We start from the raw sequence: 14,144 nt of genomic DNA on the forward strand, positions 1-14,144 counted from the left end.
ATGGTAGAATATGAATTATTCAGGGAAAATTTATGTGAGTGATGCCTTGGTTACCTTCTGCCACTTGCCCTGTGCTGTGTCTGGTTTTTGAGGAATGACTTGTAGAAGTGCATGTGCTGCAGATGTGGAAAGGCTGCCTTTGGGTGCAGGATTTCAGGGTCATCAGGTGATATTTCTGTCTTTGCTGAGCTTGAGGCTTCATTGATTGCTCTGTTGGACTTGAGAATGAAGACAAATTTTCCTCATTATTTCCTGTTTGACTTTTCTTGTTCTTTTGCCAAGCAGTTTAAAGCTGGGAAGATGACAGGTATTGTATGATTCAAGAGGCTATTGCAGCAATGTGGTTTTCCAGCATGTGTTACTTACGGGCAGTGCACTTTCTGTGACTCCCTTTCTGCCACCAAAATCTGTGTTCCAGCATATCATTGTAACTGTTTTACTGTGAACAACACTTGATCTACAAAGGTGAGAGAAATCTGTGAATTTCACAGTTCTAGCCTAGCTGAGGTCATTCAGTCAGACTGGTGTGTTCGTGAGGGCTCTTTGGCATCACTGGAGCTGCTGAATTGCTGCTGTTGCTGCAGCCCTGCCTGTAGTCCTGTACTGACTGGTGGGCAGCCTGATCTCCCTCTGGGAGAACATGACCTGCCACGCAGCTGTGGAATGCGTTTCACCTTCTCAAGGAGACAGCTGTGATCCCACATATGATAGGCAGCATCCTACTTTGCTTAAGATCATTATGGGGGTGAGGAACGTTAATTTCTGTACTAGGAACAAAACTACATACCTCTCTAGTTTAGGGTGACGTTAATATTGAACTTTTTTCCTGGTTTGAACAACTGTAACAAGATGGTCAAAAGCTCAATTTGTTTGAATAATGAACATCTGAATAATGTTTGAATAATGAACATGGTCTTTTTGTCCATGTCTCAGATGGCAGCTTATTTTAAAGAGAATTAATGGATGCAATTGCAATATTTCTGTAGTTCTTATCAGCCCTAGCTGATAGGATGTTTTACTGATGGCCTGAGATGTTTCTGACTTAATGCAGCATGTATTGCTCGTAATTATATCTTCATTTGAAGCTTTGGAAATAAAAACACCTTTTCATGATATTTCATGCTCATAATATTATATTGACCATTTATTTCCATATTGGGATATATATTTTTATTAAATATTTTTTCTTTTATAAAATAAAAATAAAAAATAGTTTAGAATCAGTTAGGTGGGAGAACTGTTAATGAGGAATAGTGAGACAGTTTTGTGAATATTTATAGGATTTTGGTATTCATGGAAGAGGTCATAGTCTTAGCTCCTTATATAGATAAACTGGGACCCTGAAAGGCAGCACAGGCATTTTGAGGTGCATATCTTAACTCTGTCTTTTAATGTATGATTGCTTAACTTTTAAAGTGGTTGGTTTAACTTCATCTCTTTAAGTGTTCTGTATCTTACTGAACTAAGAATATGAGAACAATTTTGATCTTAATTTCCAAATTCTACAGACAATTTCAGTGGACGTTTTTCATTATTACATGAAGGTTATTTCATGGAGGTTCTTTTAAACTGTTTACGTTAGAATGCGTGTTCTGGCCTTTTCTTAATAATAATTTTGAGATCAGAGTGTAGGTTGTGAAGAAAGCACACATGCAAAGGCTTGTTCTTGGCTTTTAATCCATGTTTGTTTTTTATAGCAGAAATTTTGTGCTGATCTGGAAAGAGATAAAATCTGTATTCTAACAGAATTAATATGGGGAAGAGAAAGCTAACAGAAAAAAGTTGAATTAAGATCCCAGTATTTTATCACCAGGAAGGTGGTACAGCAAGTCTGAATCTATTATATTCTAGTCCATTATATTCTAAGACTTGACCTTCTGAATTACCATAGACTTAGTTTTGACTAGGAGGTAAAATGCTGATGTGAGTTCTTGCAGTTCGTTTGGTAGGTAAAGCAGTTTTACAAGTTTGGAGCAGTCTGTCTCAGGTAGCAACATGAAATTCACATAATATACTTTCCCCTCTCTCTTCCCCCCCCCCCCAGTGTTATATTATATGAACTGGTTTAAATATTGTTTACATGCTGGAATTAAAATCTTGTTGTGGTCTTGGAAAGACCAAATATTTTGACTAGATTGTTAGAGAAATTAACATATTGCTTCCATTTCTTAATTAAAGCTTTCATTAAAAAAACTTCATTATCATTAAGGAATTTTATTATCATTAATTTGATTTCAGGTGAAAAGGGTAGAAACCATCCCTTTGGAGGTATGCAGGGTTACTTATTTAGAGAAATAAATTTTCATTGTTACATATACTTAAAGTAAACTTTCTTTTCTCTTCACTGAGTTTAACAGCTGTAAAAAAAAAACCCAGCAATCTGGAGAGGAATCCTGAGATTTATTGATGTGTGAAGCTTTATGTGATAATTCTCACTGAGCATGTGGTTGTGGATTCATAAATATCATTGCTGGTCAAAAATAATGTGTTACTAATTTTAATGACCATCATGAAATCTGGTAACTTCTGTGGAAGGAAATGTCTGAGAGATTATTATCAGTGTTTAAGAAAACAGTGCCTGTGAAATTTTGTAGCAGTAGCAGTTGAATTCCTATCTACAGCCTCCATAAAGACCAGCACTACTATCCTTACAAGCAAAGGGCTTTAAATGCCAAGTGATAGGAAGAGGGAGTGGGGGAGGGAAGTATGCATCTCTGTTTATAAGAGCAGACATGAAAAACTTTACTTGGAATTCTTCCATAAAACCTCAAACCTTAAATGCAGACTGATCGATGCATCCTTTTATCACTTAATTCCATAGAGTTCACCCCTTCCCTCCTCTCCCCTCTTACCCCAAATTAAAATATGCAAATATTGAAATTGGTAAGATGAAAGGTTTTGCCATAGGTCTGAGAAGCTTCAGGCCTGTTGCCATGAATAAAGAAAAATCCAGCCTTGACTGGAGTTGTGGCAAATTGGTATAATGGAGTACTAATTCCAGATTGTGGGTTTGTTCTTTAAAAGAAACACTGAAATTATCTAAAAAAATGTTATGTTGTGAGGTACAGGGAGAAAATGACATTAAGTTCCCACATGAAGCCTTTTATTGCCCATATTGGACTTGGCCAGATCACTTTATCATCTCCCCTTTATTTCAGCCCATAGATTTTTTTTTTTTTTTTTTTTTTTTTATATCCATGGAGTCATGGTTATAGCTTCAAGAGAGAGGGGTTATAAGAAAAGTACTATAGGAGAATCTGGGGGTGGGGGGGCCAGGAAAGTAAGTCACCAAGTGAACGTATTCTTGCTGCTGTCATATGAACATTGTTCTGGTAAGTGATTGTACTACACTTGGGTTTGGGGAATGTTTTTTTCCCAACATTACACACATCAGGATTTTATGAAGGTAAGTGCTTATAAAAGATATATCTTCGGTTATGTTGCTATATATAATTTTCAAAATCACTGAAGTTGTGCTTAGATCTCAAGGCTCTGCAGTAAGCAGACATGGGAAACATTAGGCATGAAGTGAGGTTATACATCCTGTGTCATCATAAGGAATGTTAGTTGTCTATATACAAAATGGTACCAGAAAGCTGGAATTGTATTGGAACTTTCTGTTTAGACACCTCTCACAGGGAGTATGGTGACAGATTCCTTAAATGTTTTGTGAGTTCTGTGGGTGATGAAACACATGGCTTGTATTAGACTCTAGAGAGGATGCAAAATATTTTTAAAGGTATTTAGCTGGTGAGGGAGTTCAAAAAGCATTGCATTCTGTGTGCTTAAAAGTATTCATAGCTTGTGTCTAACTTTGTTAAGCTAGCTTCTGATTTGGTTACATTTGTGTAAAGCAAATGGATTTGGAAATTCTGTTAGTTCCTTGTAGTGCTTTGTAAAGAGTTATTATGAGAAAAGTGTTATGGAACAATTCAAAACTTGCACTGGATAGGTGTACAAATGTATACATTAATTCCTACTATAATAAATAAGATTCATATAAAGAAAAATTTATGTTCTTAGAAGTTAACCACAGTTGAAATGCTGGACACCAGAGTGGGTTCCTAAAAACATTCTGCCTATATTTTACGTGAAAGTGAACTTTTTCTGTTGTTGGGCTTAATGAGGGATGATCAAATGATTTTCTGATATCCTGACAGCTGGAAAAAATTACTGTATCTTTTCTCTGGGCTCAATTTTATTATTAAAACCTGCCACTTTTTCACAAAAGCTTGGTGCAACGCTTAACAATTTCATTTGAATTCTAAATTAATATTAAAAATGCCTTTTGTGTCACTAGCCCTCCTCCTTCTTTGCATTGGCTGCAGTCAAAAGTGTGGTTGATTTAGCGTGAACAAGCTGAAGAAAACCTACAGATAAGAGGGCCTTAATTATATTTAGCTGTGGAGGATGGGAGCGATTGAAGTGTCTTGAGCTGCCATGTAACAGCTGCCAGGCAGTGACTGACTGGAGTGCTTGGGCCCAGCGCAGCAATGGTGTGACAGGGAGTCATCTGTCATCCCGTGAATGACACACTTCGTGGCAGTTCAGCTAATTTTCATTTTGTAATTGAGATTGACTAAGTGCACCCATGCTTGTTGCCACAATATTTCAAATTTTGTGAGCTATCTGGAATATAGATTCATTTCATTTAAATGTCTTGAGATATAAAAACTCCTGCTTCTGTGGGTTTTTTGGAAAGGGAGATCCTTTCAGTGTAGTGAGGCGGCTCTTGGTGGTGCTGCTGCAGTTGGGTGTGAGCAGCTCTGCTGTGGTGCTGTGACAGCTGCAACACGGAGGTGTGGCCAGCTGGACTGGCCCTGAAGGGACACCAGCTTGGGAGTTGGGCTGCTTCTCAACAAAGGCTCCCCAGCGCAGTAATTCTCTCTGATACAGTCCGTGTTGGATCCTGGCAAGAATAGGAGATTAAGACATGAAGCAAGACTTGCCAGCTGGTCAAATGGGACTGGGTGATTTCCTAAATGGATTGCTGCACCACCACCAGGATAGGCTCCAGTAACTTTCGGAAGTTTCAATCAAATAGTTAATCTGGGTGATTTGGGGATTTGTTAAAAAAAAAATCCTTTCTATATTTAGTTTTTAAACTTTCCCAGACCTAGGAATTGTCCTGCTTGATTTTGTATCATGAAGAGAAGTACTGTTTTATTAAAACCTGGTCTGCTGGAGAATTCTATTGCTTTTTCACAGTTCCTACAATATAAGAATTGGAAAATCGTCATTCCCTTTTTATTTTATAACATTATGATATTGTAATTGTTGTAGCTTTCCCCCCTGGAAAATTGGTTTTCTGAGGTGAAGACCTTTGATGTGTCTTATCTGTCCTTGAGCTGAAGGCATCAAGTAGTCCTTGCCATCTACCTTATCCTTGCTTCCCTTTCCTGCAACTTCCAGTTTCATTTCCAGGAGGGTATATTAACTACAACAATTACATGGTATTGAAGCTGAGTGCAGTCTCAGCATCCTGCTTGCTTTGCACTGCTCCTTTCATAATAATTCTTTCTTAGTAATTTATTAATAATTAATGTTTAAATATAAATACTTTCATAATAATATAATAATAATTCTGACTACTGTTTGCTTATTTGACAATTAAAATTTTGGAGGACTAGCATGAGTTATGACATTTCCTAGAGAGTAATAATGGCTGAATTCATATTCACTGCTATTTATAATTACAGTGGCTTTTTTACCCTTTTTCCATATGCTTTTCTCTGCTGTTTTTATTACAGAATAATTTCTCTTTGTGAGATGATCTTGTATTTCTAAAATCATTTTAACCTACTCTGGAACATTTTGCATCACCTGCAAACAGTTGTTGAATGTATTTCTTTTGAGAGCATACATGAATGAATGAAACATTGCTGGTCGTGGTGGAGAGCCCTCTTTAGCTCCCTGTTTTGTATCTGAGCATGCTAGTACTCTTGTGGATTTACCTAGGTTCTCTGTACCTGAATCCTGTTTGCTGACAGACTCGGCAGCACTACTGTTCATTCCCACTGGAGGTTTCTCATAAGGCTGACACAAATGTATGGTTTGTTGTTCCAAATGTTTCCAGAATGTGGGCAGGGTGGGCTGTTGGGCTGGACCATGCTGTGGGCTGGTGTGGAGCAGTGTTGCAGGATCAGTTGGCCAAAATGTGGTTGCCTCTGCTTTTGTGAAACATTGGATATGAACCAAGGGTAAAGCTTCACTATGAATATTTTTTAATATCTTGCTAAAATATATCTTCCTAGTCAACTGGTTTCAAGCACAGTTGGTTCCTGCAAGGCATGCTCTGAATCTGTAGCTCATTTTGTTTGCTCCCTTTGCTCTTACCCAAGAGCTGGAACCAAAAATACAGTGTGTGTTCGTATGGTTCTGTTTTCCCAGTAAGTAGGGAGTGGTCAGGACAACAGCACCAAGGAATGATTGGCTGATTTATATTCGACCCTGTCTGTTAGTAAGCAGCAGATGTTAGGCCTTGTTTAGTCAACACTGATTATTTGCTTATAAAATACTCATAGTCCTACGGAAGTAAGTCCAGTGTAAAACCTGAAGTTTATGATTGATCTACTAGTTAGTAAAAGATGCTTATTTTACTTGTAAAAGAGTATTTTTTAAATTTTGAAAATGCATTTATTTTCATGGGATTTGTCATACATAACTTCAAGCTGCAGTTCATGGAATGGGTGATGAAAGAACAGTCTTTTTGGCTGTTTCAACTCATTTTGTACTTTCTTTTTTATCTAATTTCATTTTGAAATTCAGCATGTATTTGTAAAGATACCTTTTAAACCGAGATGTTAATGTTTGAAAACTGTTGAGTCGTCTGATATTTAGCTGCTGTAAATGTAAATGATTCACTTGGAAATGACGTGGCTTGGTTAGTTAAAATTATTCACATGTGTGCAGATGAGCTGCAAAGCAGAACTGCTTGAACTGCTTTCCACAAGGCACATGGCTAGTGTTTCTTTACTAAACTTCTGCTTGTTTTCAGTTATCATAGATTCTACAATTCAACTCACTTTCTATCACATCAAGTGTTTAGGAGACCTGCTTTCCACCAGTGACTGACAGTCTGCAGGGTATTTTTAGAGTGAGCCTACAAAACAAGGGGATTACTGCCTTATAGCTCTGCTCTTAAACCTCTTAGCATATTGTTTAGGACCATAGTTGGAGTTTGCAGTTGCTGTGGTGTCTGATGAATTGGGACATTTGCTTTATAATATTTATTGATGGAGAAAATGAGGCTTGCTTTCTTTTATTTGCTGAATTTCACAAGTTTGTGAGAGGCAAATGATTTATCTTAAATCTACTAGAAGGGGCATTGCATATCCTTAGGAATGACTTCTGCCTTGCAAAGATCAAACTTGTATTTTTGTGACAGTTTAAGAGTCTGAATGTTTACTTTGTGATACTTCTGTTACATAATATTGTGGAATACTGATTCTTGTGTTAATTGCTGCAGCCTGGAGGTATTTATGTTTGAAAAGTGTATTTTATGAAATCCTAAGCTTTAGGACAGGACCTCTAGTAGCTGAATGTTTTAGCCACGTAATTGTTAACAGTGTGTTGGAGTATAGTTCATTATTTCATTTCCTGATATTTCATAAGCTGTTTGCAATTTTTGTTTAAGGCTGGCTTTTGCCAGTAAAATGTTGCTGTCATAACATTGTTTTTTCCCTTCTTCCACCCTCATCTGTGGTGCAGATAGAATTGTCGAGTGCTCTGGAAAGAGTTGTGGAGTGCTCACACAATACAGTAGTTCAGGTATAAGACAGCAAGAAATCTGATGGATTTGAGGATGTCTTGTACTTCACATCATATGATAACAATGCATCACAATTTCAAAGAATGCTGTCAGAAACATTATTGTCACAGCTCTGATCTCTTTGGTTTTACATAAAGAGTTCAAGGTTGCCATTTCTGCTGTATTTTCAAAGTATGATCTAAATAGTACTTTCACTGCTGAAAGGTGAGTTTTCTACAGCTTCAGTAGACTTTTAGTTATGTATCCAATAATTTATCTTCAGCAAGGAAATCCCCTTAATTTGAACTCCAAATAATAATAATAACAATAACAACAAAATGTGTTTGCCAGCTGAACAAATGAAGAAATGCTTCACTTTTATGCATATTTTGATAGAATGCTTACTTGTAGTATTGTATGATTAGATGTTAATTGGGTAATGAAAGGGTGAATGGGTTGGAAAGCCGTGTGGTGAATAATGTGGTTAGTCAGCCTGTATTGCGAAATAGGCCTGTTAACATTTTAGTGCGCATGCTCATACGGTTACTTGCCTTCATTTGCTTCAGTGTGACAGTGCTGGATTTAATTAGATTTTATGGGGTCTAAACTTACAAAAAGGCTCAAAGTTCTGCATTCAGAATCTGACACATGGGGTGACCTTTTCTTCCTTAGAAGATAAGGGTACTCTGTGTGCTTGTGCTGGTGAATAATTGCAGAGAAGCTGTTGCAGGGCAATTGCAGCAAGTTTTGGCTAACCTTTACAGTAGGCTTGGAGAGATAGGACATTACATGTTTTTGTACTGTGTAAGTGGGAGAGGAGGGGAGAGCATTTGCTTAGCAGCAATGCTTAATAAGGATTTTTCAGAGTAGTAAAACTCCATCCTAGCAGCTTCATAATAGACAGCGACAGACTATTTACCTTGGCAGCACTCAACTTGCTTTCCTAGCTTGCCTCTTTTTTATAAATGAAATGTTCTTACATTGGCATCTTAAATTTAGGGACTCAAACTGTACATTAGAGAGCAGAAGAGATCTAAATGTTTTGAACTGCTTCTACTTGTGTTTGTACTGCAGGTAAGCCTGCCAAACCCAAACCTCACCCCAAGAAAATGACTGGAAGCAAGCATATTTCCTCACTGATGTCCTCATGTCCTGGTTATAGCCAAGATTGACAATAATGTTCAAGTGGCAGCAGTAAACTGTATTTTATTGGAAAAAGCAATGTGAAATACTCTTCTGGAATATGGAAGTGTGGGCTATTCACATTTCCTGGTGCATAGTATCATAGTATGATTGAGGTTTTCATAATAGCTCAAAAGATAGCTATTAAATGTTAGTCTGTGGTCAAGTGTGACCAGGTTGTACTTGCACAAGAACTCAGAGCCCCTGAGCTTTCTAAGGATCTTAACAGCCATGTGGAGAAATGTCTCTGGAGTGTTTTCCTAATAAATTGGTTAGGTAAACACACTTTTTTCAACAAGATTAAGATTATTTGCATTTCCTCTTAGGTGTGAAATATCAGGTAGCTTTGGCAGGAAGAATGCATCCTGATTCAGAAAGCTTTGCTGTCAAAAAATGTGAGAAAAACATATTAGAGATGGATGAGCTTTTTGCTCTGGATTTCTGAGCAAAAACTCTTTGGCTTGGCCCTTCAGCAGTATTAGATGTATTTCACTGGGGAAGAGCACATAAGGGAGCAGATGGTTGTGCAGCTGCTTAGTCCTCACCTGTGTGTGGCCAGTACTACCAGCAGGCAGTACTGGTATGAATGAGACCTTTTTTTTTCTTTTAAATTACTTGACCTGATAGTATCGAGTTAATTGAATTTGTTTCATATGGAGGCTTGTAAATTTTAGAATGATCCCTACAATACATTATTTTTAAAACTGTGTTTCTCTGCTGATTGAAGTGCATACTTCTAGGAATTTTGTTCGTGTGTCAATACTGTGCCTGGCTCGTAGGAGGACTTTGTACTACAAATCAGGAGAATGGCCCTCGGAATGGGTGGATGTGTGTGGGGCAGGGGGTGTTCCCTCCTGCCCCCCGTACTCTGCATTTTTTGCAGGCTGCAGAGAGTACTTTGCCCTCGTTTGACCCATGACTTTTTTTTTTCTAAATTAGTAAATAGGAAACAGGATTAAATTCTGAAAGAAAAGAGGGAGTAATCCCAAACCTCTAGTGAATGGTTTTTCAAAGCTGACTGAAGACTTAATACCCATTTTTATCCTTTTTCATTGCAAACAGAAAAGATAATAGATAATTGAATGCAGATTAAATAACCTTTGTAAAGGCTAGAGTTCATAAGAAAGATAAAAAATGTTTGTGATGTTTCTTTGTCCTGAGTGTTGAAACTCAGTGGTTGCTTAGTGTGAAATAGGTAGTACATCCTAGCTTGCAATCTAACCAGTTGAATTTGTGCATGAAGTTCACGTTCCCAGGTATCCATATTGTCCTTCTGGCCTGCAGATTCTCTAGTTTGGATTACCCAGTAGCAGCAACTGCTCTGCAAGAAGCAGCTATCCACAGTGTAAATGAATTGCTTAGCTAAAGGTATGGCTACATGGGTAAACTCTTGCAAAGCTAAGCTCCAAATTTGCATCATCAGCAGCTTCCTCCTGATCTAACTTCAGTTAATATGAGAGCTTACCCATCTCCCACTGAAGGGTAAATTGCTGGCTTGTGCTCACTGAAGGGTAAAAGTGAACACAATTGTACAGCAGAGCAGCTAACAAGACATGAATTAACATGCTGGTTTATCTTGCAGTAATTTGTTCTGCAGCCTTACCCTGATGATGCACAAGACAGTGAAGCTGAGTGCTTCAACATGCACTTTTATCCATGACAGTCTTGTTTCTGACAACTCTGCCCCTGAGTTGTCAGTGGACTGATAAAGGTGTAAATGGTAGTTTTTCTGTTGGTCAGAAGAATAATGATGCTCCAGCTCTCCTTAAATTGCCTTTGGAGCTCTGTTTCCAAAATGCATAAACTTGCATGAAAACAAATGGTAACATAAATTTAAAAACTCATTTGTCTTTTTGATACTTTTTGTAGGTAGGTGCTTTGAGAACTGGTCTAATGTCTAGTCTCATGTTGAAATCTCTTGAATTACAAAAGTGGTGGAGATATTCATGTTGTGTGGGTAATTTTGTTTTGCTTTGTTGGGGTTTGTTTTGCCTTTTTTTTTTCTCCAGTGGGAATGACCATTTAGATACTTTGCTGTCTGCAGTAAGATAACCTTGAAATGTACCAGGACCCAATGTGGCTCTGTCTCCTTATTTCTCCAGAAGGCTCAGGACTTTCAGCCTTTGTTGCCAGTTCGTCTCGGATGTAATACTATGTTTTGTGATTTAATTAGATTTTTGATTTCCGTATCTTGCCTTTTCACTAGGTTTTCTGAGTTCCAGACAAAATTAGTAAAAATTTCAGCCCTTATTCGGAGCAATTCACTGTGCTTCTCTTCTGAATCCTCAAATATGCAGCCTGTGTGAATTGTTCTATTTAACACTTTCCCGTCAGGTTGACAACTCTAGTTATGTTGTCCTGACATCCACGTTACCAGCATTTATATACAGGTATTTATAGGACCTACTGTTTTGCAGCCTACTTGTAAGGCTGATATTTCAGAAAACAGAAGTGTGGCCATTGGAGAGAGCTTGCTGGTTGCCTGACAAGAAATTAATTTTGCTGTTTGTCAGCATTTCTAGCAGACAGAATAAGTTATTTTTAAACTGTTTGTTGCCAACATGACCTCAAAATTAGAACATGTAGGAAAATGGGTTTGGTTTTTGATGAAAAGGAAATACTTTGGGCAAAGTGCCACTTCAGTTTCTCATACAAAATGTAGTTGAGGAACTCTTATTCTTATCCTCCCCTGGGGACTGAGATTCCTGGTCAGAATAAATATCTGATAAGGCACCAGTCTCTTGGGCACCAGTAATGCCCAGGAGGGAGAAATCCAACAGAAGGCTCGCATAAGCAAATGTTATGATAAGGCAATTAGACTGCGGTTTTTCACAAGTGGCACAGTGGTTGTGTGCTGTGCTTGGTCCTTGCTTTGCTATTCACTGAAGTTTTTGAGATTCAGAGTTACCTTGAGATCTTCAAAGTTGACACCAGTCTTACTGCATCTAATTGTATCTCCTTAAGAGTCTGTTGCCCCTTTTGGCAGAGTGGAGTATCTGTGTCCATTTGTCCCTCACCGGAGTGCAAGGTCGGGCAGCTGGGCTGTAAGCCATGTGCTGACCAGATTGCTGCACTTTACACAGAAGCAGCTGGAGCAGTGGTTTTGCCCTGGCACTGCCAGTGTGCAGCAGGGACAAGAGTGGGTGTCTGTCCTTATGAGCTGAGATGCCATTCAGAGATTTGCTGCAGTATGTTTCACCTGCCCAAGGTGATTGAATGGCCTCCCTTGAAATTCTGATTCCTTCAGACAGATGCACAGAGTCCTCTGCAGTTTGTAAAACAAAATACGTAAGTAATATTGTTGTACTGCTTCTCTAAGCCTGGATGGAGAATAGAAGTTTTGCAGCTCCTCTTAAAACTTTGAGAATTGCCTTTGCACATTCAGAGATTTTTAAAATGGCTTTTAGCTTGTAAAATAAACAATGTTTGTAGAAGCGTGTTATGGTTTAACCCCAGATGGTAACTAAACCCCATCCAGCTGCTTGCTCGCTCTTCCTGGTGGGATGGGCAAGAGAATCAGAAGATCAAAAGTGAATACTTCATGGGTTGAGTTAAAGATAGGTAAAACAAAAGCCACACAGGAAAGCAAAGCAAGAAATTAATTAAATGCTTCCCATGGGCAGGCACGTGTTTGGCCATCCCCAGGAGAGCGCGGCTCTATCACACACGGCGGTTACTTGGGAGGACACTGTCACTCTGAGTGTACCCCTTTCCTACTGTCCTTCCTTCCATCTTTCCTTCCCTCCCCCAGTTTTACAGGCCGAGTCTGATGCCATATGCTGTGGGACATGCCTGTGGTCAGCTGGGATCAGTTCTCCCAGCTGCGTCCCCTCACAGCTTTTTGTGCCCTGGAGCCAGCTCAATGGTAGGGTGGGGTGAGAAGCAGAAAAGACCTTGATTTAGTGTAAACACTTCTTAGCAACAACTAAACCGATGTGTTACCAACATTTTTCTCAGCCTATATCCAAAACACAGCACTGTATCAGCTACTGGGAAGAAAATTAACTCTGTCTCAGCTGAAAGCAGAACAGAGCTACTTCAACTTACTGAGTGATAAGAAATGCACGTGTTTTTTATTTTGCACATATGTTCTAATCTCTGAATCCACTCAAGTATATTCAAGAAAATATTTTATGTTCCCAGTTATGACAAGCATTTTGTAGCTATGAAGGAATGAAGTTAACACTTCTTTATAACCAGATAATTGTGACTGAGAATCCTTCAGCAACTTCCCAGATAATTGTGACTGAGAATCCTTCAGCAACTTCCCATCCCTGCATTTATACTGCTTTTAGACCTCCTGTCTGTTCTAGGTACTTACTAGGGACAGTTGCCTATAGCCTTCAGCATACATCCCAACCCTTCACTTAATTTTCGTTTGGATTTGGGCTGCTTGGAATGTCTCACCTTGTTGCTTTCAAATGCTCATCATGCAACTTTGAGCGCAGTGTTTGCTGTAAAAGTGGTCTTTGGTGTGGCTGTTTTCTGTGGCTGTAGAAATACTGCAGGAATTATCCCCTCTGCTGAAAGGACCCAGAATGCTGCAAGTCCCAGGAGTAATGGAATTCAGGTGCCACTGAACTTGTGTGTGTGACTGCTGTGCTTATTTGCGCTTAAACAATGAACATCACCCCACTTAAATCACCCAGTCCTAGTGGTATACTGGTGTTTTCTTTATCCATGAGTATATCTTTGAATTATTACTTTTCTTACAATAGTTCTTTTAATATATGATGGAAAGATGTAAGATTCTAGAGAAATTAGCCAGTATCATGCCGGGAAGATACAGGGGGAAGGAACTTCTTTAATTATCTGCTGCTTGAGGAGGAAAGTAACAGTTGCTGAAAGAAGTTTCAGGGAGTCACTAAGAAAATAACACACCTTTTTGTTATTTAGCATGGCTAAAGTGTGCCATGAGATACAAAACAATTTAGTATGTGTAATTAGTCATGGGCAGTCATTTTCTACAGTGCTTTTAATTTCTGACTTTTCTTCAGCTTTGACTTTAACCTTCTTAAATGTCAGATACCACAAATAAAAATGTGTTGATTTTTCTCACCTGTCATATGGTTTTGACTTGAAGATACTAGTTCCTTTCAAGGTTTAAAATGTTGTTCCAACTGCTTTTAAAGCAGCTTTCATTCAAAGGCCAGCTATTGACACCTGTAAATTTCTATATTCTACAGTTTATTCAGTCTAATGGGAAAATAAG

At 38.5% G+C, this 14,144-nt stretch overlaps 1 protein-coding gene across 15 annotated transcripts in view; it reads left to right on the forward strand.

Moving 5' to 3' along the window:
• NUMB (NUMB endocytic adaptor protein) overlaps nt 1–14,144 on the forward strand; it is a 98,843-nt gene that overhangs the window by 49,213 nt on the left and 35,486 nt on the right. The window lies entirely within an intron of this gene.

The sequence above is a fragment of the Serinus canaria genome, chromosome 5 (assembly GCF_022539315.1).
Source record: "Serinus canaria isolate serCan28SL12 chromosome 5, serCan2020, whole genome shotgun sequence".
NCBI classification, from domain to species: domain Eukaryota; kingdom Metazoa; phylum Chordata; class Aves; order Passeriformes; family Fringillidae; genus Serinus; species Serinus canaria.